This window comes from Colobus angolensis, unplaced genomic scaffold (assembly GCF_000951035.1).
Source record: "Colobus angolensis palliatus isolate OR3802 unplaced genomic scaffold, Cang.pa_1.0 Scaffold88, whole genome shotgun sequence".
NCBI lineage: Eukaryota > Metazoa > Chordata > Mammalia > Primates > Cercopithecidae > Colobus > Colobus angolensis.
In genome coordinates this window covers 5,659,504-5,683,979 of record NW_012122709.1, presented here as the reverse complement: position 1 = coordinate 5,683,979, position 24,476 = coordinate 5,659,504, and the positions used below count along the sequence as shown (strand labels likewise).

The 24,476-nt window shown below is 43.8% G+C and overlaps 1 long non-coding RNA gene and 2 gene segments (V, D, J or C); 2 read left to right on the top strand and 1 right to left on the bottom strand.

The window, feature by feature from the left end:
- The window catches only part of LOC105503813, a 908,479-nt gene that overhangs the window by 737,150 nt on the left and 146,853 nt on the right, over positions 1–24,476 (top strand).
- LOC105503812 overlaps positions 1–24,476 on the top strand; it is a 594,664-nt gene that overhangs the window by 458,757 nt on the left and 111,431 nt on the right.
- The window catches only part of LOC105503811, a 105,644-nt gene that overhangs the window by 2,063 nt on the left and 79,105 nt on the right, over positions 1–24,476 (bottom strand). The window lies entirely within an intron of this gene.

The following is a 24,476-nucleotide window of genomic DNA, read 5'->3' as shown; positions in this document are numbered from 1 at the left end:
GAAGCTTCAAGAGGGAAGTTTCTTTCCATTTAATGCACTGAGGATGGTGCTCAGCAGAGAACCACACTCAAATGGGGGCTAAATAATACGTCAATATCATGGTTACAAAAGAAATACATCCCTCTCTCACCAAATCACTAAATCCTATATTCTATAAAAACAAAATTGAACTGCAAACATTACCACCATGACAAGAGGATTTAGGCACACTGACCAACTGATTAAATTCTGCTTGTCATCCAGAGTGATCCTGGAGGCCTTCAGAGGCTGGAGGAAACCTCTGTGTGACTCTAGTCACATCTTTTTACACAGGGAAAATCAATTAGGCTGAATATCTACAGTGGCTTCCAGAAGTAAACAGATTGTAGAAGGGCAGCCTGCTGCCTTAGGATTGCAGGGGATGAAGAAGGGGTGGACCACCTGGAAGGGACCTCTACCTTCTCGGCACCTGGAGTTGATTTCCAGATGATCACATAGTTTAACCCTTTTCTTTTATAGACAAGGAAATTGAGGCCCAGAAAGGTTAACAGTCTTGCCCAAGACCTAAGATTAGAAGGCAGAGTTGGGATTGAAAATTGCTTATGCCAGACTCAGACTCAAAGCAGATGGCCACATTTTCAAATTCAGTGAAAACCGGAAAATGCATATGGGCCTACCCAGCCTGGAAAATCCCCATGTATTACCAATACATAGTAAACCAATCAAAGATTGACAAGTTTACTTGAAAACCAGTCAGAAGGCCTCTCTCACATACAAAAATCCAACCCTAATAGAACACTCATCGCCCATCAGACTGTCTTAACACATCTCCTTTTTCTCTCTTTTCAAACTCTTTGAGCCTGTGCCAGAAGTGACAGTGCCTGCCACCCTCTCTGCAGTCAGTTCTGACCAGTTATCTGGGGTTTACATCTGTCCTCTGGCCACTCATCTGCTGCACTTCCTGTATCTGCTTGTTTCACCCTGGCCCCAGCTTTACCTGAGGGGTGCTGGGCCTGTGCCTTGAGTTCCAGGGCCTATGTTTACTTCAAAAATATTAATGTCAATTCCTTCAACTTGTTCCAAAGCCAACAGAGCCTCTCATCAGCAGGCAAGCCCTGCCACTTGTCATGTAGCTGAGGCTGAGGAGCCTGCGGGTCCCAGCCAACTTTATCACCTCCCGCTTCTGAGGGGTGGAAGTCCCCAGCATCTCAGGGTCCCCTGAGAGTGTGGGGATTCCCACATCAGAGATTCCCGCTTTGGCAAGTACCTGCTTCAGAGAAGACCATGAGAAACTGGCCCAGAGCAAGCAGTGCCCGCCCTCCCATTGTGGGAAAGCGAAGGGCAGAAGGGGTCTGGCTGGAGGTCACTCCTGCCACTGGTCTTCCTCACTCGGGCCCAGCCTGTCAGAGGATAAAGCGCAGTGGTGGGTCAGGGTATCTGGCTCTCCCCCACCCGCCTCCTCAGGAGTTCAGTAGTCCCTGGGCACAAGATTCAGCGAAGGAATTTCTGGGATGCTGGTCGGTTCTGGCCCTAAGGACACTGGGAGTGACAGCAGACTGCTGAGGATGTGACAGTGACTGGGCTGTTCCCTTCACATGACTCTACCAGGGCAAGCCCTGGCCAAATCCCAGCACCTGCTGAAAGTTGAAGCCGACCACTGGAGTGATTAGATTCGTGACATGTGGTGAATCTATCGTGACCTGGGGAGTGGGGCTCCTGGGAAAGGACACAGCTAAGGAATCTCCTCCCTCCCAGCATTGCTTGACTCTTTCGCAAAGACAGTGGTAGGTGGAGGAGGAAGGAGAATTGGCCTTCTCCTTCCTTTTGGCTGCATATGGTTATAGAAATTGTCAGAGCTTTACATCTATATTCAAGTTCTATCTCTAGCACAATTAGCTCTAAAAGTTTGGGAACGCTACTTAACCTGATGGGTCCTCTTTGTTCATAAAATGGGAATGTAATACATACCTTGGTTGGCTGTGAAAGTTATATGAGTCAGTGTTGTGGGGAAGTTGAAGGCACGCAGTAGATGCACAAGGAAAATTAAATTCTGTTCCCCAGTTTCTGGCTTGCAAATTGGGGGTTAAACTCATTTAAACTCAGAGAAGACATGATGGGGGATCAAGGGAGAAGTGGGAAGCTCACGGGCTGTGGTTCCCCCTGATCCACAGTGGACTCCAAGTGACAACACCCTCACAATCCCATGGAATTGAGCAGAATTTCTCTTCTTTCTTGTGACATTTCCAGAAATGAAGAGAGAGGGAAGGAAGACACGGAGTCTCTGATCTTTGGCTTCACTTTGGTTCTAAGACCTGGAGCTGATAGTGTATGGAGGGTTGCCTGTTTGTCCAGGCAATGTGAATAAGACCAAGGTAACCCAGCCCAACTGTAGGATACAGCTAAGCCAACAAGCAGCTGGATCTTGTGTCTCAGCATTCACAGAAATGTATAAATCATCTGATACCATTTGCTCCCTGGCAGCCTCTGTCTCTAAAATATAAATGCCCAACAACAGGGCTGGCAAAGAAACCAAGCCCCGGGCAATGCCTGCTATGGACCCTTATTTCTTGTGGTTTGCTAAGAAAAAAGTAGGCCCAGGGGAGAGGAGGGGGAAAACCAGGAAGGTCTAAAGTTCTTCTGACTGAAAGAAAAGACTACATAAGACAGAAAGAAAGGAATGAGTTAAGTAATAGGAGGTTGTGAGTTTATTTATAATTCAACTAAACAAATTAGCTTCCTGCGCAAACATTCTGAGGATTAAGCGAACAATATAATACCTTTTTGAGCTCTTTCTGATCAAATGCTTTGCTGTTAAAGGTTATATTCCTGGGGAGTTGATACTGAAGCTTCTTGTTCCTTGTCAGTAAACACAAGGAGAAGCCAACCCTCTGTAAATTTAAGTCACATAAAACCTTTCCCCAAACTGTCTGGTCTCTTAACAGCCCCTTTTCACTGAACTCTCTGGTTATGGAATGTAAGTATCTTTATCACAGCAGCACAGACTTTTGAAAATTTGACATAATAGAATTTCTTCCTCACAAGGCATACCAAACACCATTGCAAACTAGTGGGATGTTTGCTTTTAACCAAGACTAAAGCTGACGGTCTTTTATTTGTTTGTTTGTATTTAGATTATTTCCCACATGACCAATAAAATGTTCTCTCTGACCATCATCCCTGCTGACTAGAAGTGCCAGGAACCTTCACTCACTCTCACCTCCAGAGGTAAAGGTGTAAACGGATTGTGAAAAAACACAGCAGAACATTGGGGGCAGCAGAGAGAAAGTGGGAGGACCCCATGGGCAGATAATCTAAAAGCAGCAAAGAATCAACAGGAAACTAACACAAGTGCCTGAAGATGGAGACAACAGTTTTTAGTGATTTTGGCTTGTCTCTGTTCTATGAAGCTCCAACTCAGTGGCAACCTGATGTGAAAATTTACGAGATATTTCTGGATTTATCTCTGTAACTCCAGGTCTGGCACAGTATAGGTTTCTTGAATGAATAAATGAATGAACATGTCAATGAATGAATGAACAGTAATATTAAGGAGGGGGAGAAAACTATTACAGGTCAATGAATGGGGTCCTGGAAGATTCCCCTTACCTCCCATTGTCTTCTGACTCAGGGAGACAACAGCTGGAGCAGAGTCCCTAGACTTCGGGGACTTAGGAGGTCACACATCTCAGAGAGCATTTCACCAACCACTGCAATTCCTTAGGCAGTTTGAATTATAGTATTTACTTCCATGATACAGTCTCCAGCTATTGTAACAGCTAGCAACCCTTCTCTGAATCCCTACTTCGTATGTTAGACATTTTTTTACATGGAGAATTAATACAGCCTTGACTGCTATTCTTCTTTTTTACTTCCCTCTCTAATAAAAAGATCCTCAAGGGTCTAGACTGTCATACTCTTGTCTTTAGTGTTTGCTTCACTGCATATCCTAGAGTTGAGTACATATGGAAGAATGAATCAATCAATAAAATTAATGAACACATGCTGAGGTTTAAAGAGAAGAATATCAACTGCTTGGTTTGATGATAAAAAGCAACATCACTCTGTGCCTAGCTCCCAACCCAGAGGTGCGGGCTCCATCCTCTCGTGTGAGGAGCCCACGGTGATGCACAGGCACCTGCACCCCGTGCCTAAACCCTGCAGCTGGCACGGGCCCTGTCTGCTCTTCATTCACCGTTCTCACGAGTTGTAATGACAAGTTCAGCCCTGCATGTCACACTGTGTTTTCCATCCTGGGGAGTGTTTCACAGCTATCCCAAGTCCAACGCTGACGAATCAGGGCCGAAAACACACTCCGATGCCAGCACAGACCACGGAGCAAGTGTCAGGCAAGATCAGCCTCAGAAAACTGAATCCTGAATTGCGATGGAAGTGGGCTTCCTCTTACAAGGACTTTGTGTGGAGATGCGCAGGTGAGCTGTTGGAAAAGACCCGTGGAATTCCCTTCCTCTGGGTGCCTTTTCCGTCCCAACCTCTGGGGATTCCTCAAGAATCGGGGAGGTTTCAGCACGCAGATCAGAGGATTCACCCTGGCTTTTGGAAAGAACTGCCCAGTGTACCAGGTTTTTATTAGTTACTTTTAGAGTCGGGAATGCAGGCAGATTTGTAAGGAAGTCGACAGAGCATGTCTTTCCACAGGGGAGAAGGCTCTCAAGCCCCAGAAGGCAATCTCACGGTGGTCCAGGTGGATGTCACGGGATGGAAACCAATCCTCAGTTGCCACGAGGAATCTGAGGAGATCCAGGATTAAGATTTTTATGTAACTATCTCACTCCTGTTTCACAAGGGCCGAAACTTCAGCCCCGTTATGAAATCAACAAATGCAGAAAAGACAAAGTGGCCACTAGATGGCAGCAGATGGTAAGAAACGTGAGTTGCAGGCGGGCTGGGCAGAGTTAGGCTGGAAGCCCCTCCATTTTGCCTTACATCTTTAATGAGATATGTGAAGAAAATTAGTCCCTTACATGCCAGACACAGATGCCACAGCATATGGAGAGATGCTGCACAGCAATATTTCTCTGGTTATTAAACAGGAGGCACCTAACCAGTCATTCACTGCATCATCATGCAGAGTTATCCTTTAGGTCTCTGGATACTGTTGTTGACAAGGTAATAACAGAAGAAAGCAGTTGAGAAGACTAATGTCAGGACGTGGGCCTCTGGGCTCGTGGGACTTCGCCATGCCAGGGGACGGGGCGCATTGCCAGAAAATGAAGAGCAGCCCACTGGGGCCACTTTTCCCTGGCCGGGGGACACTGTGTGGCTCCTGCTGCCAGGCTCAGTCCCAGCAGGAGTCTGCTGCTCTCTAGTCCCCCGCGGCAGTCCTTGGGGGCTCATTTATTCAGAAGCCCTATTACCACGAGACCATTCTGTGGTCTGACCTTTCCCCACAAACCCCAAATGGGAAAGGGAGCTCTGGGCATTTTAAAGAGCAAACCACATTGCTTCTCCGGCAAAACTGAAGAGATATAGCATAACTAGAGTGCATTCAGATGCACATAGATAGGGAAACACGGTTTCTATGCTGCCCCAAACAAAAGGAGGGAGTCCAGTCCTGCTGACTGCGGGGAACAACCTCACTCGGAAGACACTTTTTCCTGGGAGAGTGTTCCCAGGTCCAGAGCAGGCAGGGATTGCTCTGCTTTATGACTATATTCTACCCACTTCCCCAGTCCTCACACTTTTCTCCAACTCCACCACTCAGTCTGACTCTTCCTTTATTTAATTATTCCACACTTCTAAACCCAGGGGCTTCATAAGGCCTTTGTGGTAGCTGAGGAACAGAGAACAGATTATGCAGTCCAGGCAACCAATCCCCGTCTCAGGCCCAACAATAAACTGTTTTCTTATCAACCTGAAAGCCTAGAACTCCCAGGACTTCTCAGAGTCACTCATGAAGCCCCTTAACAGTCCTGAAATGAAGGTAAATAATACAGCCATTTTTCATACAGAGAAACTGGGGTGCAAAACTGAGATCAGCTGCAGCTCTCCTAGTCCCCATTGCTTTCCCATAGATTCAACCCTCTGAAGCATCCTCCAGTGAAAATGTTGTAGCAAGATTCACCCTGCCAGGATTTCTCTCCCCCTCTTAGATAATTACTTCCTGTGCTAGAAATCCTCCCTTGTCTGTGTGACTTTAGACAACTTGCTTAACCTCTCTGTGCCTCACTTATCATCTGTAATTTGAGGGACTAGAACCGGTTGATGACTAAGGTCCATTCCAGCTCTGCAGTCTTGTGGCTAATTTCCCAGTCCTCTGCCAGCCCTCAAAGAGAGTCGTATGGGACACTTTTTCCAACAATAGCCAAACTCAACAGGAGCAAGCAGAATTTCCTTCTCCAATTGAGAAGCAATGGGGTGGTGGTTGGGGTCTTGTTGATGTCTTTTGTCCTTGCTGCGAGGCAAAAAGGGAGGCTTCAAATGTTATTGGCACTAACATCAGGACCTGGAGGTGGCCACACTCTGTGGAAGGACCATGCAGAGCTGTCCCTGTGGGCAGTGTACGTGCATAGCCAAGACTGGGGGATGTTTTAATAACTACTTCTCAATAAGAAGACCTATTTTATTCTGCACAGGGGTGTGGAGCCAATCCAGGTCTCCCAGGAGGAATCTACTCTCACCCATAATGGGGGATTGGTTCAGCTCAGCTGCTCTCACAAAGGGCTGAATACAGCATGCAGCAGTACAGGCAGCTCCCCACAGCTCCATGTGAAAATGACTCACAGCAGTTATGAATATCAAACCTCCTTTGATGTGTTCCCAGACATAAAGAACAGCCACAGTGGGAGGAGATGGACTCTAGTTGCTAGCTCTGTGGGGTGGTGCGCAGAGGGCCTGGACACATCTGGTACCATCCTGAAGCTCCAGGAGAAATTCAGGCTGGGTAATTACCTAGGACTTCCTAGGATAACAGAGCTTCCTTTCATCTATCTCTCTCCCTCCCTCTCCCTCTCTTTCTGTCTCCAGCTACAAGGGAATTAGATTCTCCCAGAAATTACAACCTGTTTTTGTACCTTCACCTTTCCCGAGGGATAACAATTCACATCCCTGAATAAAAGTTGTTTTATTGAGCACAAAATGAATGCACCCCCTCGCTCAGCATCTGTGCCAATCGCCTTAAAGCCACAGACCTGGCCTCCATCAGCCAAGTGAAAGGATTTTCCTCTGTCGTGGCTATTTCCAGACTCTCAGCCTTTCAAGTAGCCACATGGTGCCTTGTCCTCCTAATAGGCTCTCAATGATGATTGAATACAAAGGCTCCAGTTCTCTCTTCTGTTGGCAAGACTGGGTCGATCACAGTCATCCACAGCAGAAGACAGTGGTGCTGACAGTCAAATGAGCATCAGGGCACACAGCAGAAGGGGAGGGTAAGCCGCTGTCTCTTCGTGCCCATTTCAACAGAAAGCTTATTTATATGCAAGAGGTGTTCCCCTTCCAGGCAGGGTTCAAGAGCACATTGGTTCCTGGCAACTTAAGCAAAGTCTTCATGGTTATAGAAGGGAGTGGCAAAGGACATGTAGGAAGGGAATCAGTTCCACCCCATGCCTGCACATTTCATTTTCTGAAATGAAGGTGATTTTATTTTGCAGTTAAGTTGGCCTTTGACTGAAAAGCTCTCATACACCCACAGAGGTCTGCACAGACCCACACATGGAAATAACATAAACAGCTACTCTTTACTGAGCAGTGACCATGTGTCAGGCACAATGCCTCGGGCTTCACATGCATCACCTCTAATCCTCATTGACGTTCTGGGTGTAGGAGGGCAGCTATTGTTATTCCTGTTTTACAGATGAGGAGCCTAAGGTCAGAAAGGCTAGGAAACTTTCTTAAGATTGAACAACTACGAAAGAAGAGCTAAAATTCTAGATGGTTGGATTCCAAAGCATCATCTCTTAACCACCGTACTATGGGGCAATATGCTTATTAGCAAGTGCTCACTCTGTTGGAGGCACTGGAGTTATGAAGTAGTGCAAGAAAGACACAATTATTAACTTCACAAAGCTTCATTTTTAGCACACACTCATGTACACAGAGCCACACACACACATGCCAGAGTTACTGTAACTGTGGTGTCTTCCAAGAGCCCTGTCACTAAGGTATCTGGTTTCCATCCTTCCTCGGTATACTACTCTCGGTCCCCCTGCGCTTGAACCACAGTTTGAATTGTGCATAGGGTAAAGACTGAGGTCTTCTACAGAAAGGCTTAAGCTGCTTGAACTTTACAGACAATTATGTGAGCAATTCAACCTTTTATCCATTATGCTGTAGTTACCCAGCTCCTGAGCTAGTCATCAGGTATTTTGTTTTGTTTTTTAACGTGGTCAGGAAGTTTCTCTGACTCATTTCTCTATCTTTTCAGAGGAACAGGGTAGGAGAGAAACGGGCAGGGACAGAGATTATTTCAAGCTTAATGAAGGTTCTGGAAGTCAAGTCATAGGTCAACTAGAAGAAATAAAGCAGCAGAAGATTTGGGGTGGGGCTGAAGCTCCATTGCTTCCATGACACCATAAGATAAGTGGTGATCTAGGTGTGCAAAGGTGAAACAAAACGAAAGACGCAAACATTGTACTAGTTGCAGATTTTGCCAAGAGCAGATTGGCTGTCAAGGCTACTTCAGCCTTGACTCATATAGATCCATGATCTGGGAGACAAGACAGTGTCCTACTGTGCTGGACATCTTCCAGTGACATTGACCCAACTGGGGGAACTCCCTGAGGTTAAGAAAAGCCTCCCTCCAAGGCTGAGTTAATGAACTACCTAGATGTAAGACAGGAGACTGAAACCATTTATGTCCCAGGAAAAATGCTGACTTACCTTCTTATGACCTAGACCTCTTTGCAAATCTAATGAGAAAAGTTTGTTATGTACAGATATTTGCCTCCAATTTTATTTCAGGAGATTTGTGCTCTTTCCTGGACTGCCCCTGAACCTGGAGGTAATAATTCTAGATCAAAGTCTCCCTAGAACGTTGAAAAGGGTGGACTGAGAAGACTGGATAACCAGCTCTAGGGAACCAGTCCTCCACTGCCACCACCATGCTTTTTAATCCCCAGGGGAGCCTGGTCATCTTGCCAGACAATTGCTATTTCTCCTGACAAAATCCAAGTTAGTAAACTGACAGGGTCTTTGTTTCTGTTTCTCTCTATGCCTATCTCTCAAGGTGCCCTGTCATTATCGAATCTTATTTATCACTTTTATATCTCAACTCTGGCTCCCAGTTTCCGTTTTCCCACGCTTCCTCTGGGGGAGCCATCCCGGAACCCCCTCATTAATCCACAGACAGCCATCTCAGGACTTTATGCTAAGAATTCATTGTTTCCCACTTTCCTGCATTTGAACACTGGAGGGCAATGCTGGACCGGCCAAAGCACTCTAGGTGCTCCGCTCCATCTTTGTCTCAACCTTGCCTGTCATTTCAGGATGCAGCCTCTGGTTGGAAGCCAAAACCAAGGACCAGTAGAGCACCCATAGGCTAGCAGAACACTTAGGTCTATTACAGCAGCTCCTCCACACGGGATCATAGGAATAAAAGGTAGCTCATGGAAAAGCACATCTGGTTTCATGGGTGACACAATCCCCTGGGAAGAAAACTGAGAGGGATGCTTGCCTAACTGTGTCATTAACCAGAAACAATTTGTCTCTCTGACTAGGGGATGCAGATTCCTACCTGTCTTCACTCACTCACATGTAAACCCCTGGAAGGTAATGTCTAAGGTCTGCATTCATGTAGCAAGCACAGTGCTTGGCAACAAATATTTGCTGGATGAATAAATGGATGAATGCATGCATGGATACATATGTATAAAGTGGAACCGGTCATTTTCAGATTTGTTGTTGTTTTCTAGCTCTTATGACACCTAAAGTTTAAATCATTAATCAGTTGCTGAGCAGTCTTAGTCTTAAAGTCAGCTAAGGATGGTCAGGTGGTTAATTAAACCAGTGGTTGTCATTGTACAATTGTTATTTCAAACACCACTTCAAGAGTTTCAGGTCTCTTATTTTTAGGAAGTCCTTCATTATGTCATCCATGTGTCCTCAGACCTCATCAGCCTGTGGATTACAAAATACAGACACTATTTCATTAATATTCAATTCACAAGAACCTGCAGGCTCATCATGCGGAATATTGAGCATCTGTGATGTCCCCAAGTGATTTGTGGGGATTCCATATGCCACAGTGGGTCCCCATGGGGCTTGACAGTTCCACAGAGCCAGAGCTCTTCTTCAGGCCACGTTTCATCGTCTTGTGAGACTTTTCTCCAGGCTGCTCTCCCCTCTACCTTCACTACAATGAACCCCATGTCACGTAGACACAGTCCACTCTCTTAATCATTCAAAGCACTGCTAAATGTTTGAGGAAGAAAGAAGAGCACATTTTGAGACCCCAAAACCCAACTTGAGACTCTTTCTACCTCCAAGCAGGCTTATACATAGCAAAGACCAGCTCAAGGCACCCAGTAAAAATCTGCAGGCATCTCTGTATCTCCAAGTGCAGACAGCAGAGGAGATCTTTTCTTCTCAGTCCAAAACTAGCGTGTTCCTGCCCTGGGATGATTGACGGTGAGAAAAACATTTCCTCCAGGGAAGCTCTCTACCTGCCCCTCCACCTTCTCAGGTGGGGTCCGACCTTTATGACTCTGACAAAGCAAATCTGGTACTCAGCTGTCTTACTAGATCTTATAATACTATGTGTGTGACATCAACAGCTCTAACTAAATTCACACTTGGGAAAAATATGCCCCTCATTCTAACTAAAAAAATACCATTTAATTTTTCTAACAGAACACTTACTATTTTGATGCACAACACCTGTTTTCAGTTTTATGATGACTTCATAATCTCCAATACAATGAGTGAATATTTATTTGAAATGAGAATAACCTCATTCTCAACCTTACTTTAGTTTTCTCAACAAAAGAAGAGTGCTCAAAGTTCATCTAGGGTCTTTACCTACAGAAATTCAATGCTGTCAGCAATCTTCAAGGAGCTGCTCTGCCAAAGGAAAAAGAAAAAAGGAAATCCTGCTTTTATAAGTTATCCCTATTATTAAAATTTCTAACAAATCTCTCCCTACAGTTCAAACCTAGGTCCCCAGAGTACATGGTCCTCATCCTTCTCATAAAAATGCTGTTAAAAAAAAGATGTCCTTTGACACCTTTTCTGAGAGCAGACAGAGATTGAAAAAAAGTCATTCTAAAATAACATTTTTCTATCACTATCCAATGGGAAGTGAGTTGATCATAGGTTAAGCATGTCCTATTAGTATATCTTGCTCAGGATGCCTTTGGTATGAGTAAGGCATGGGTTTCTAGGGTAAAATCTCTGTTCTATACCTGCAAAAAACAGTGTACAGAAATTTCCATAAGAGAGGAGATTGGCAGTCAATACATAAGACTCCATAGGCAGGAAATCTCCAGGGTCAGTTCCCTGCATTCAAATACAGACCTGCCATCAGGGCTCTGATTTCCAGGTCAAAGGCTCGGTGAGTGGATAATGCCTAAGGCCTGATGCCAGGCCTGATGTCCAGGTTTAACACTGATGACAGGCCACAGACCCTCCTGCCTTGAGATTCCCAAAAACCCAGAATCTTTCCCAGTTCCTACTGACACTTACTTTGGCCCAGGCAAGAAGTGTCTGAGATTGCTTCCCTTGAAACCATAGTCCTTTCTTATCATTCCAAAACCAAGCAGCCCTGGTTGTGCTGCTGTGGCAGAGCAGGTAATCTTGGTGAGTCCTTCCAAACTGCACATACTGGGCTATCCCTGGGGAAATGATCACATTATGCTACTTTGTTGAACACTAAGGACTGCAATAAGGACTATGAATCCCAAATATTGCTAGTGTGGGAGCCAGATCTTTCGGGTCATTCACCAGAAATTATCCAATCAGAAAATTTTCTTTCAAGTTCTGTTCAAAGTCTAGCAGTTTGCGTACGGGATTCAGATGAGACTTCCAAGAATCGCCTGTATCTTGGATAGAGCACCCTGGCAGCCTCTTGAAAAATCAATTCCCTAAGAAATCTATCTTTTAGAAATGGACCTTCCCAAAGCCAGTGAGAGAATGAGAGGAGTATGTGTTTTCCAAAGGGAAACATATATAGACTTTCATGTCATTAATTTCTGAAGTCAGACCATGATAAATGTTGGTCAGAGTACAATGCACAGCTGCCCAAAGGAGGGGAAATTAGCTTGGTTCAGGAGGACTAGGAAAGGCTCCCTGTGGAAGTTTTAGTTAAAGTGACTTAAAGGATGAATGATTTTGACAAATGAGGGATTGGAGAAGGACATGGCGGGCAAAGGGAGTGCAGCTTGAGCAATGTCAAGGAGGGATATAGAACCGTGCTTGGGGAACAGTGATCACTAGGTGAGAGTCGAGTCTGCCTGAGTCAGGGCAATAGACTGGTTGGAGTGGTGGGTTGTGGTTTGACTGAGAAAGCTTTTGTGAATCACACTAGGGAACTAGATTCTGTTATATGGGAAATGGGCAGAAATCGGAGGCACATAAGAGGAAGTGTGCTTCGAAGAGTGCTTGGAAAGATTACTGTGGGTGGGAAGATTGGTTCCGAGACTGGAAACAATCAGATCAGATGTAAAATTAATACGAGACTGAGGTAGACATTGAGAAGGATCAGAAGGACTTGGAAAGAGAAAACAGTTTTAAGAAACACCTCAAAAATAGATAAATGATAGTGGGAATGAAAGAAAAGGGAGAGATTGTCTCTTCCCGACATCCTGGCTATGTGCTGGAAGATTCCCTAGTCCCAGGCCCCAAGGTCTTACCATTATAAATTAATCCTTACTCATTTGTCCATTCAGGCTTAAGGTGTCAATCCTTCCAGGAATGTTTTTATGTTTCTACTCCATAGGATTGATCCTTAACTCCAAAGGATTAATTTCCAGTGGCAGAATGCCAGGTACCAATAGAGGAGATTTCGGGGACAGTGGTCTTCTCGGGCCCCTCAAAAATCGTTACATAGTTGACTGCCCACTCCTCTTATTTATAAAGCTGTTTGTGTGAACAAGCTCCCAACTACTTTGTGCCCATTTGATCACTGATTGAATACAAAATAAAAGTCAAACATCTATATTCTTGTTTTTCTCTGAATTATCTTTTCCCCTCTCTTCAGATATGGAACAAGGAAACCCAGATCCAGGGAAAATATTCTAAATCCTTGATCTCCCTATCCAGTTGGCGCCCCAGCCCAGTAAAATGGCTTTGGGTACAACATTCCGCCAACAGCAGAGACAGCCTTCCCTGGGAGTCTTGAATAGGCCTGTCCAGGGCCACCGTGCAGCACACATACATCTTCCCAACCAACTCCACTGTCACAAACACCATCCACACTGTCGTGGGCAAGCCTCTGGCCACCAATGCCACCCCACCTGCTCTGATGTGGGCACACCTATAGCCATGCCACCAGCGCTCCTCGTGCACATGTCTACAGTGTATCTGTGCAGTCACAGTTGCCACCAACTCAATTCTGTGTAACCCTAAGTCCAGGCACCTTGGGGTGAGTATCTTCTTATTCCTTTGTCCATTGTCCTGCTCTCCCTTTAAAATTGTTTGTGAGAGTATTTTGCAGAAAGATATGTGATCTTGAAAGAGAGAGAAGGAAAGAGATGAGGTAGGAGAGTGGCAGGGGTGGGGGTAGAGACTTTGAGAAAAGCAAGAAAAGAGAAAGGATCCTTGACATCCATCAGTCCCAACTCCCAAAATAAGATTGGCCCTAAAGATAGCTTATTATTTATCCCAAATTAAAATTTTGTGGCTCTGCAATCATTGTGTACACAATGAAAAGAAAACCATCACACAAGAGATGCCGTTATCCTCACAGTGGGAACAATAGCAGCCAAGATGATTCTGTTCCAAGAATAGAATGATAACAGTGCTAAGTCAGGAACTCCAAAACTTTGTCAACAAATAGAATAATTTCTTGATGGGAAAATGGCTATAAAAGAAAGTGGGCAGAAAAGCAACTTTCTGACTCGACCTGGGCGTGGGTTGCCAGGGAAAATTCCAGCCTGGGTTCCTCCATAGTGAGCTCACAACCAGCTGTGCTAATGGGGGAGAAGTCCTGCCTAACTACGCACAGATTCCAGAATGCCCTCACCTTACCCCTGCCCAGCATCATATACAGAATCTGACAGGCTGTACCTGCTTCTCTTGCCTAAAGTTAAGCATCATTACCAGATTTCCAACTCCATGATGGCAGAAACTTTGGCTGGTTTTTGTTTCCATTGTATCCTCGGCATTCAGCAGAAGGTTTGTATATACTTGACACTCAATAAACATTTGCTGAATGAATGGTTGATTGATTAGTCAATTAATTGATTAATTTAGAATGAGCAAAATACTTCCTCCCTGTCTGGCGTCTGAAGAGTGAGTCTAAGTACTAGAAACTGCCAGATAGGCAACAGAGGCCACAGTCCACTTGGAAAAATGACTGTTTCTACCTTTGCTCATCCTTCTGGGCACCTTAGATTCCTGAAATTCAGGAACAAGGACCCAAGAGATCATGACCCACCAAGTGTCTTTCAACAAAAGACTATTTTCCTGGCTGTTTCTTTTCAGAGAATAAGCCTCCCAGGGCTGATAAGGGAATGGCACCATATGCTGAAAACACAGGCCCTGAGTGGCGGAGGGCACCAGAGCCTCCTCTAAGGAGTCTGTTGGATTGCAGCCTTTGAACAAATCTGAGTATGTCTTTTGATAGCACCGGCATCAACCACCCCCAAGGACCTCTTTCCTTTATTGCTTCACAATGAAGCAGCCACATGGCTGTTGTAGATAAGGTGGCCCAAGTGCATTGTGCATGCAAAGTAGGCTACATGGTGCACAGCACTGAGAACCGCAGACGCACCATGTACCGACTTCTCTACATTGCGCCGCCCTTCCTCTGTAAGTGGCCCCCAGGTAAACGGGTACGATTTCCCACCATTTCTCATTTCTCATTTTCTATCATTTTTTCTTTGCCAGATGGCTCCTGCAAGACTGAAATCAGACAGCCTTCCAACATGGCCACCATCACTGGGACAGATGTCAAGTTCCAATGCCAATATAATATTCCTGATGGGAATTATGGTTCTGTGTGCTGGCATCTGCAGAGAATTGCTAGTTGTCTGTGGACAGAAAATTGTTCTCCAGAATCTTAATCCTTAAGCATGTGCAGCCAAGAGACAGAGCCATTTACTGCTGTGCACTGTGGGCTCCATGATGCATACTGGATATCACACTGAACAAACACTGTAAGCCTCAAGCAGCCTCAACACAGAAAATTCAAAGGATCCACCAACAGCACACAGGGTGTTTAGTGTCATCTTAAACTTGCATCTTGAATGCATCATCGATTCATTCATTCAAAACTAAAAGTCCTTTATGGCTTACAAATTGATGTATTGAGTATTGTGAGGGATACAAACATATATAACAAACACTTCTCAAATAATAAAATGTATTCAGCAGGTAGGATCTCCTCACTTTTATCTTGCTAAACCATGAGAAATTAAAATTAAATCCTGTTTAATTACTTGAATCTTCCAGCTGACAAATAAAAGCAGTCTTTGATACACAGAGACAAATGAATTGCACACATATATAAAATCAAGGCCAGCAATTAACATCATAATGACATACCCTTAACTTACCAACATTTCTAAAAGCCTGAAAAAATATTAAATATCTATGTATACATGTATATGTACAGTAAATTTATACATAGATGATAGATGAATAGATACATAGACAGGCATGCTGTAAGAAGCATCATAAAAGGACTGAGCTCAAGTTCAGACTTTAAAGCCAGACTTCTTGAGTTTTGAATTCCAGACCTTCCGTTTACTGACTCAATAGCTATATGACCTTGGGCAAGTTACTTTGTGCTTTGCTTTCCTCATCTATAAAATAATGATAACAATATCACCTACCTCAGGGAATTGTTGCAGAAATTAAGTGAACTATAGCACGTGTTACTGTATTCAGAGCAAGGCTTGGCACGTGAAAAGCACTCAGTGAGTATTAACTACTTTTGCCATTGAGTGTGATAATATACTGAGGATGATTACTAAATTTTCCCTCTGTTGGGCTGGGTTGAGCCTTTAGGAAGTTGTTGATAAGAAATAAGTCAGTCTCTTGAACAATCAAACATTATTTTCTACATTAGTATCCTATCGAGTAAGAATTAAATATCGATGGAAATTCAGAGAAACACAATTCAAAAGGCCTTCAGGACCTTTTTCCTGGATGTCAATAAATTACTGAGGGCTTCCTATGTAGAAATAAAAAACAGAGGAAAGTAATTTCTGCTTGACTGTCATAAAATAAGCAAATATAGGCTTTGTGAGATATTAAAATACAACAGTAGCCCCACTCATTAAATGAATAGAATAATGGAATAATTTATAATTTTAAAGCCAAAAGTAAAATGAAAGTCATTTATGAGCATATTTTTAAAGTATAATGTTTGTTCTATCAACATAAAAGGCATAGTAGATGACCTGAAAAAGTTCCCACCTCTAAGAAGATAACAAATTAAGTCGCAGTATGCCTGACATTGTGTCATCCTCAAAAACTGGGAAGTCAGGATCAGTCCAAGACGCCAGAAGTGAGGAGGCTCTACAAAGACACCTCCACTTCGGCCTCTGTTTATTCAAGGCCCCAGCCACGGAAACTCGATGGTATGAACTGCTGAGCTGAGAACTGGGGGTAAGTGAGGACTGTCTTCTCTATTTTTTTTTTTTTTTTCTGAAAATGCAGGGTCTCCTGCTAATTCAGATTCTGTGTTTTATTCATCAGTGGGAACACAAATCCCCTGCTATCTTGCTAGCTTTCTCATTTGCAGCCAACATATGGGTTTATCAGCACTGGTTACCCCGCCAAGAACAGCCCTTCAGGGACATGGGATAACACAAAACAGGAAATTTTTCTTCAAATAAAGAGTTGGGCAACGATCCTTTGTAAAATTTGGTTTTGGGGTCAGATTTCCAAGTCTTAACCCTCATGGGACAGGCAGAGACTCAGGGGTATTTGGTGAGTGACTGAGTCCCTGTTCCTCCTAAGCTTGCCCTTCTCCAGGGCTCCTCAGAGCCAGAATTGCTGAATGTTAACGTGGGAGACTCAGGTTTCCTACAGGACACTTACAACTCTTGTAACCCTGCTGTATGCTCTGCCAGTAAGGAACTACTTAGTAATTCCTCCCAGAGTCAACACTCAAAGACTAATGCCACGTCACATGTAATAGGGAAATGCAGCTCTATCTGTCATCCATGTCTCTGATTCTGTCATTCATTACTCCATGCTAAAAGTCCCAGTGAGAGAAATCGTCTTTCTTCTTTTTCAAAACCAACTACCATTGAAGGTAAAGAAAAGTTTAGGGGCAGAAGAACAAAGTAATTACAGAACCATGCATATGGATTGGTGAGCACTGCCTGGGGGCAGGTTTTGTGGTAGTGATCCATAAGAAGCAAAGCAAAAATTATGGTGGAGCTGATGGAATATTTGAGAGTCTCTGCCCCAACCATCTCATAATCGAACTAGGAGCCCTCTAATCTCCCCATGCAATCTTTGGAGGACAGTCGTAGAAGAAAAGGTGAGCAAGAAGGTTTAACTAGTTAACAAGTGTTCATCAAGTATCCATAAATCTCAGGGGACAGAAGTGGTATTTTTGTATTCAATCATGTATATTAGTATTTGCTATGTACTCCATGCCATGCCGAGATCCAAGTCTTCTTGCATTGTGTAACTCATACCATAGTAGGGCTCACAGTGAAATAGAGGACCCAAATCAGATGCTTGTGGAAACAAGAGAAATACTTGGTTGTAATGATTATGGGGGTGTTCCAGGAGGAAAGTACAGATTGAAATTAGAATATTTCAATTTCAAAATGAGTTAGGTGATGGGAGCCAAGAAGACATCCTAAAGGAATTAAATCCTGAGCTGAGACTAGATATGAAAAAGTTTGTTTATTTACATCTCAAGGTCCCAAGTCAGTAACAAAAGCAGAATTACAACTCGAGAAAGGCCCCACTTGCCTCTATGCTGTTTTGCTCAGCAGCTGCTTCCTTCGGTGGCACACAGCTGGGAAAGTGAGTCGCAGATGGACTATTGGCAGCCAAAATTTTTTTAGAGACAAATGACACTGTGATTTTCCTTGACACCAATTGAAATTCCTCACTAATTTCCAAAAATATCTTATGTTGTTTTAAAACAACCAGTGAAGCCCAGACATTTCGGTAGAACAAATCAGAGAAACCAAGTTAATTCCAGCCATTGGAGCATTCTGAGCCCAAATCATCTAGACTAAGAAGAAGAATCGTTTACTTACCAAAGGCAGTCGCAGGATACCCAGCAACTGAGGTCCTGACTCACAGCATTCTAACCAAGAGAAAACACGAACACAGCGTCTTCTGTTTTCATTCACTTCTGTTCCTGTCCTTCAGTTGCTTGTCCAACCAGCTGGAGACACAGCAGAGAAACCAGAAAACAAAGAAAGCAATTAGGAACAGGAGAAACAGCTGATAAGCACCCTGCCTAAGCAGAGGTGAATCCTGGGCACCCATCAGGGAAAGACTTTGCTGTTACTAAGGCTTTAGGTGAGGAGTTTGAGGGTTACGAGTAAGAGATAAAGCAAGGAAAGGGCTTTTCTTTGCCAAATTTATCTTTTTTCACCCATAAAGCTCAAAGAGGATGGGGAAAGAATGGATGTATTCTCAAATCAAATGGAAAAATAGTTCGAAAACTTCCAATTAGGGACAAAATCAGAAGTTCTGGCACTTTCTCCCATTTATACTGAAGTAATACTATGGGTAAATGTTTTATATCAAAGACCCCAGAGACCCCAGAGAGACCATCAGAGAATGACACTAAGCTGGGCACGCATACTAGCTGGTATGGGGTTAATTTGATTTGACCTTGGCATCTTCTCTCTTCTTAAAGTCCTCCTATCCTTTCTTTATCCTGTATAGACAAAGAAAACGGGGGTCTAACTTATATGTGTCTTCCATCCTTAGCTGCCAGAGACAGTCCTTTGCCAAAGGGCACAGTAGATTGATACTACTCATATGTCTCTTGACAAGGCTTCATTCAGCTCATTCATTTATCTACCCAAGTCCTACGGCAGCCTAACATGGCTCAACAGACCACTGTTTCCCTCAGAGGAATGTTCTGTGCCAGACTTGAAATAACAAGCTCTGTGTCTCTCCCGGTAACTATGGCTCAGGCAGGGAGCTATGACCAGGTCACTAACCCCACCATGGCAAAGAAGAAGAGACAAGGCAAAGATGCCAACATCTAAATGAGTACCTGGCACAGGAATAAGTCCTTCACATGTGTTCTCTCATTTCAACCTCGCAGCATCCCTGCAAGGTAACTATAATTACCCCATTTGCAAATAAGGAAATCAAGACTCAGAGTTGTAATTTGTCCCGCTACTGGTAAGTCACAAAGCAAGATTCAAAACCATGAGCTAGTAGACCTGCCAAGTCAGTGCTCCTTTTACATGTAGGTAATGTGGGCACTGATACCACCTAGGCAGTGAGCCACTAGCTATTACAAGCAGGTTCTATCCAAGTGGGAGGCACCTTGCTCTAGGTACCTAGCAGGTTCTGTCCAAGTGGGAACCACCTGCTGCAGAGTGCCCCGCTTCTCCCTGTGCATACAACAGTGGGTAAAAGACCTGGATTTCCCATGTTTTATCCTGAGTTGCTGGCAAATTCTTTCCTAATCTCAGTCTTCACTAGATAAGCAACCAACCCTCTTGGTTTCTTGAGAGTTGGGGCATCTAGAAATCCTGCTTGGACTAGCAAATATCTTTGAGTTCCTAATATCGACCAGCTCTGTGCTGGGCATTAGGAATGCAAGTATAAATAAGGTACTGTTTATGTTCTAAGTACTCTTAAAGTTCAATGCAGAAAACAAACAGATTGTCAGAGAATAGAGGTGATAAGTGCCATGACCCAACATGGCAGGAGGTCCAGGGGAACACCTCCCTCAGGTAGAGTTAAAGAAGGGAGAAGAAGGACGGTATGGCTTTTCCAGGAAGAAGAAGCCAGTGTAAAGACTGAACATCTGGAAGTCTATGACACATCTTTGAACCTGCAAGTATTTTTATGTGGCTAAAGTGTTGAACGTAAGTGGGGGAGTGGCCAAATGTGAGACTGGAGAAGGTAACAGATCAGGAGGTCTTAGGGACCACACAGCAGAAAATTGGAGGCAGAATGACCATATTTTACAGACTGGTTTGCGCCTTCGTGCCCTCATGCCTTTACTCAGACCGTTCTCGCTCCTGGAAATGCACACTGGAAGTGAAGGCTGACAACATCCTGCTGAACTTTCAGGGCTCAGTTCAGGGTTTCCCTTCGGAGTACCGGAAGCAGAAGCACTTCCTTCCACCGCTCTCCTGGAACATGCTGTATCTACTTCTTTAATAGGACTTAACACTCCACTGTATTTGCACTTAACACTTTGTCATTGTATGTCTGTCTTCCCAGAAAACTGAATTTTTTAAAAGCAGAAATCCATATTGTTTACCTTTATGTTTCCCTAATAGTATCTGGCCTGCAATAGCCCATGTTTGTGGAATAAACAACTTACCTTGTGACCTTGCCAGCCCGTCACAGCTCTCTCTCAGGAAGTGAGTAACACCAAACCACCGATATAACGGACAAAACTTCTCCTGGGCAGAGAGCTGCTCATCTGGGCGGGGATCGCCAGGAGAGCACCCGCCTACTGCAGGGTCACCACCCCTCGCCCATGAAGCCATGCCGAAGACCTGCCTCCTCTTCTTCCTCACCATCTTCTGCGCAGGTAAGGACCTTTGGCTTTTAGGGATGTGGGTCTCTGGGGCAATTTTCTGGGGGCCAAAAAGAGTGTATCATTGCAGAGCACTGCTGTAATACCCCATCCCCTTGGGGAAGAGCAAGTTCTTCACAGTCTTTCTGACTTATGGCTTTTCATTTCAGGGGTCTCATTGGGTATAATTTTGGAACCGGATACCAAAGCACTGACTGTCCTCATTGGGGAGGCTGCTACCTTCCGTTGCAGCGTAACAGGAGGGGACCTGAAGAACTATCAAATAAGCTGGTATAAGAAGAGTGAAGATAACTCTCTGATTTTGGTCTCCAAACTAAGCAACAATTCTAATGACAATTTAGGGAATAATTTCAAGGTGAAAATTGATACTCTAAAAAGTCAATTTATGCTTGACATTCAAAAAGCAACAACACAAGATGTTGGGACTTACTACTGTGCGTCTGATATCCACAGTGCTGCGGCTCCTTTTCTGACCGCTTCAGAAACCCTAGGGCCAAACTGAGGCGGCAGATCCAATTCGAGACCACCCCAGGCTAAAATGTGCACCACACCTGAGATGAAGCTCCCTGATCACTTCGACAGTAACATCTGATAAAAGAGGCCAGGAGCTGAAGTGGGGGCAAGGGGCTTATCTTTGCAGTTGGCTTAGAGGGGCCTTCTTTATCAGTTGAAGAGGGCAGAAAAGACTGTGAGGATTTTTGTGGAGAGATGTTGTGGGGGGAGGGGGGTTGCTGCATCTGTCTCTCACAGGCTCCTGAGGAAAGGTTGAAAATAACAGCTTTTAATACTGAATAGGCCCTCTCATTGTGGAGGCAGGCTGAGATAAACAGAACTTTTACTATCATGAGTGCTATAGCTCATTGCAGTCTTTATTGTGAAAGTGTTCATGTGCATAAGCCAGATAAAGCAAGGATGGTTTTCCATTACCATCCTAATCAAAATTTCCAAAGCTATTAGAGATAGCTTTAATTCTTACTCTGTGAAGAAGGATGAATAGAGTCATTTTCTGAAATGTTGCCACAACTATTTCAGGTATTGAGTGTTTTATATCTTCCCTCAGCTGCCGAAGAGTCCTGGGGACAGGTAGGGGTGAGCAGGAAGGGGAAATGCACAGGCTTCCTTCATGCTGGTTGCTGAGAGAGAGCTTACAGACAAATACTTGTGGCAATGTGGAATCTCTGAGTTGAGCATGGGTCAACTAAATTAAAAAATTTATTTGATTCCCGAGTCCCAAGTTGAAATGGGTAAGCCAAGGAGGTATGAGACTGCAGGGAGCAAATACCTGGAGGAACCCACTGAGCAGACGAGTAGGCAGAGGGGCTTAAACATACAAACATTAAACCCTCATCCAGGTAGTGCCTTCATCCTGTTGGCTCTCTTTGTTCTGCTCAAATATCTGTCTGGAATCCTCTCTCCATTTTAACCTCTCTAAGGTTAAAATTCGGGCATTAGGACACAGAGTAGACATAACCGTAAAAGTTACAACAAAAAGTCAACCCTCCTGATACCTTCTATTCAACATTTCTTCCAATGTGCTATCATCTTCATCACATATTTTTTCTAGGGTACTTACTGTTCATGGTATTGGGATGGGTCATGGGAATAGCAAAGTTCTAAGGCAAGTTCTAGTCAAAGTTCTATTCTCATCAATGTGTTTTCAATTTATTTTTAAAAGACAGGGCATTCGAAAGTACAATTAAAGATTACAAAGAATACAAAAATATAAGACAGCACATATGATAATGAGGGTTAGTGATTTCGTGTGCAGCGCTCTAGGAGTTTATGAAAGGACCAATCACTCTGAGAAAAGTTTCTTAGGTTTGAGACTGCAGTGAGCTATGATCACACCACTGCACTCGAGTCTAGGTGAAAGAGTGAGATCCTGCTTCAAAAAAAAAGAAAAGAAATGGTTTTTAAAACTTTTTTTGCTTTTGTAAAAAAAAAATTTATTTGTATATGCTTAGTACAAGTGCAAATTTCTTACATGCATATGTTGCACAGTGGTGAAGCTTGGGCTTTTAGTGTACCCATCACCCAAACAGTAACCATTGTACCCAGTAGGTAATTTTTCAACCCTCACTCCCCTCCCACCTTCCCATCTGTTGGAGTCTTCAGTGTCTGTTATTCTACTGTGCATGTCCATGTGTACACATCGTTTAGCCCCCACTTATAAGTGAGAACATGCAATATTTGACTTTCTGTTTCTAGGAAATTTTACTTAGGATAATGGCCTTCAGTTCCATCCATGTTGCTGCAAATGAAATTATTTCATTCCTTCTCAAGCTGTGTAGTATACATACCACATTAAGAAAATTGTCTTAGAATAGCTGAGGCTTAAAAGAGGCAAGACTTGGATAAGTAGGAAGGAAAAGAAAGGGTATTTCAGGGTGGGTATACTTGTTATCTATTGTCACATACACATCACTTCAGAACTTAGAGGTTCAGAATGACATTTATTATCTCAGTTTCTGTGGGTCAAAAAACCCAAGTGTGGCTTAGCTGCATCCTCTGGCTCAAGGCCTCTTATCAGGCTGCCATCAAAGTGTTACCTAGGGCTGTAGTCAGTTCAAGGCTCATCCGAAATAGGATCCACTTCGAGTTCACTCATGTGGATGTTGACAGGCTGATATGGTTTAGGCGTGTGTTCCCTCCAGATCTCATGTTTCAATGTAATTCCCAGTGTTGGAGGTGGGACCTAGTGGAAGGCACTGGTTTATGGGAGAAGATCCCTCATGAATGGTTTAGCTCCATCCCCTTGGTGATAAATGAGTTCTCACTCTATTAGTTCATGAGTGAGCTGATTGTTTAAAAGGAGCCTGGTACCTCCTCCTCTCTCTCTTGCTCCCTCTCTCACCATGCGACATGTGCCCAGGCTCTCCTGCCCTGACTACAGAGAAATGGACATTAGATGTGGTCAGGGCATCTCTAGAGCAAAGGTTCTCAACTCTATCCACATATTTCAATCACCTAGGGATATCCTTTGAAAATACTAGTGTCTGGGATACATCTCCAGAGATTTTGATTGAATTGGTGTGGGCTTGAAGCTCTGGCTTCCCAGATGACTCAACCTCCTTCCCCTCCTCTTACCCTTCCCTCCCCCTGGGGTTGAAGCCACTGCCTTAAGACCTTGCTATTCCAAGTGTAGTCTAGACAATCATAATCAGCGTCACCTGGAAGGTTTTCAGAATGCAGAATCTCGTGTACCATCCCAGATCCACTGAATTAGAATCTGCATTTTAAACAAGAGACCCCAGGTAAATTATATGCGTATTAATGTTTGAGAAGCACTGGTCTAGGCATTCATCATTACTGAAAACGTTCATGGAGGTAAAAAAATAAATAAATCACTCTTTCCCAAATGTCACCCAAGAATCCATACTTGTAAAAAATCTCCTGAAGGGATACGGATGTGCCGCCAGGGCTCACTGATAGGCAGTCAGTCATCCCCAGTTCAGCTTACGGATTATTTGTGTAACTACTAAGATAATAAATATTCTTATTGGGGTGATAGTGAGTCCTTGTATATTTCTTAGAAGAAGGTATTACATAAATTCTAGGTTTTATCATTTCTCATTCATCCACAAGCAAATAAGGAAATGAATTAATATTTACTGAGTCAATATACTTTTTACCACACCATGATGGATTATCCACGGAAACCCAGAATCTT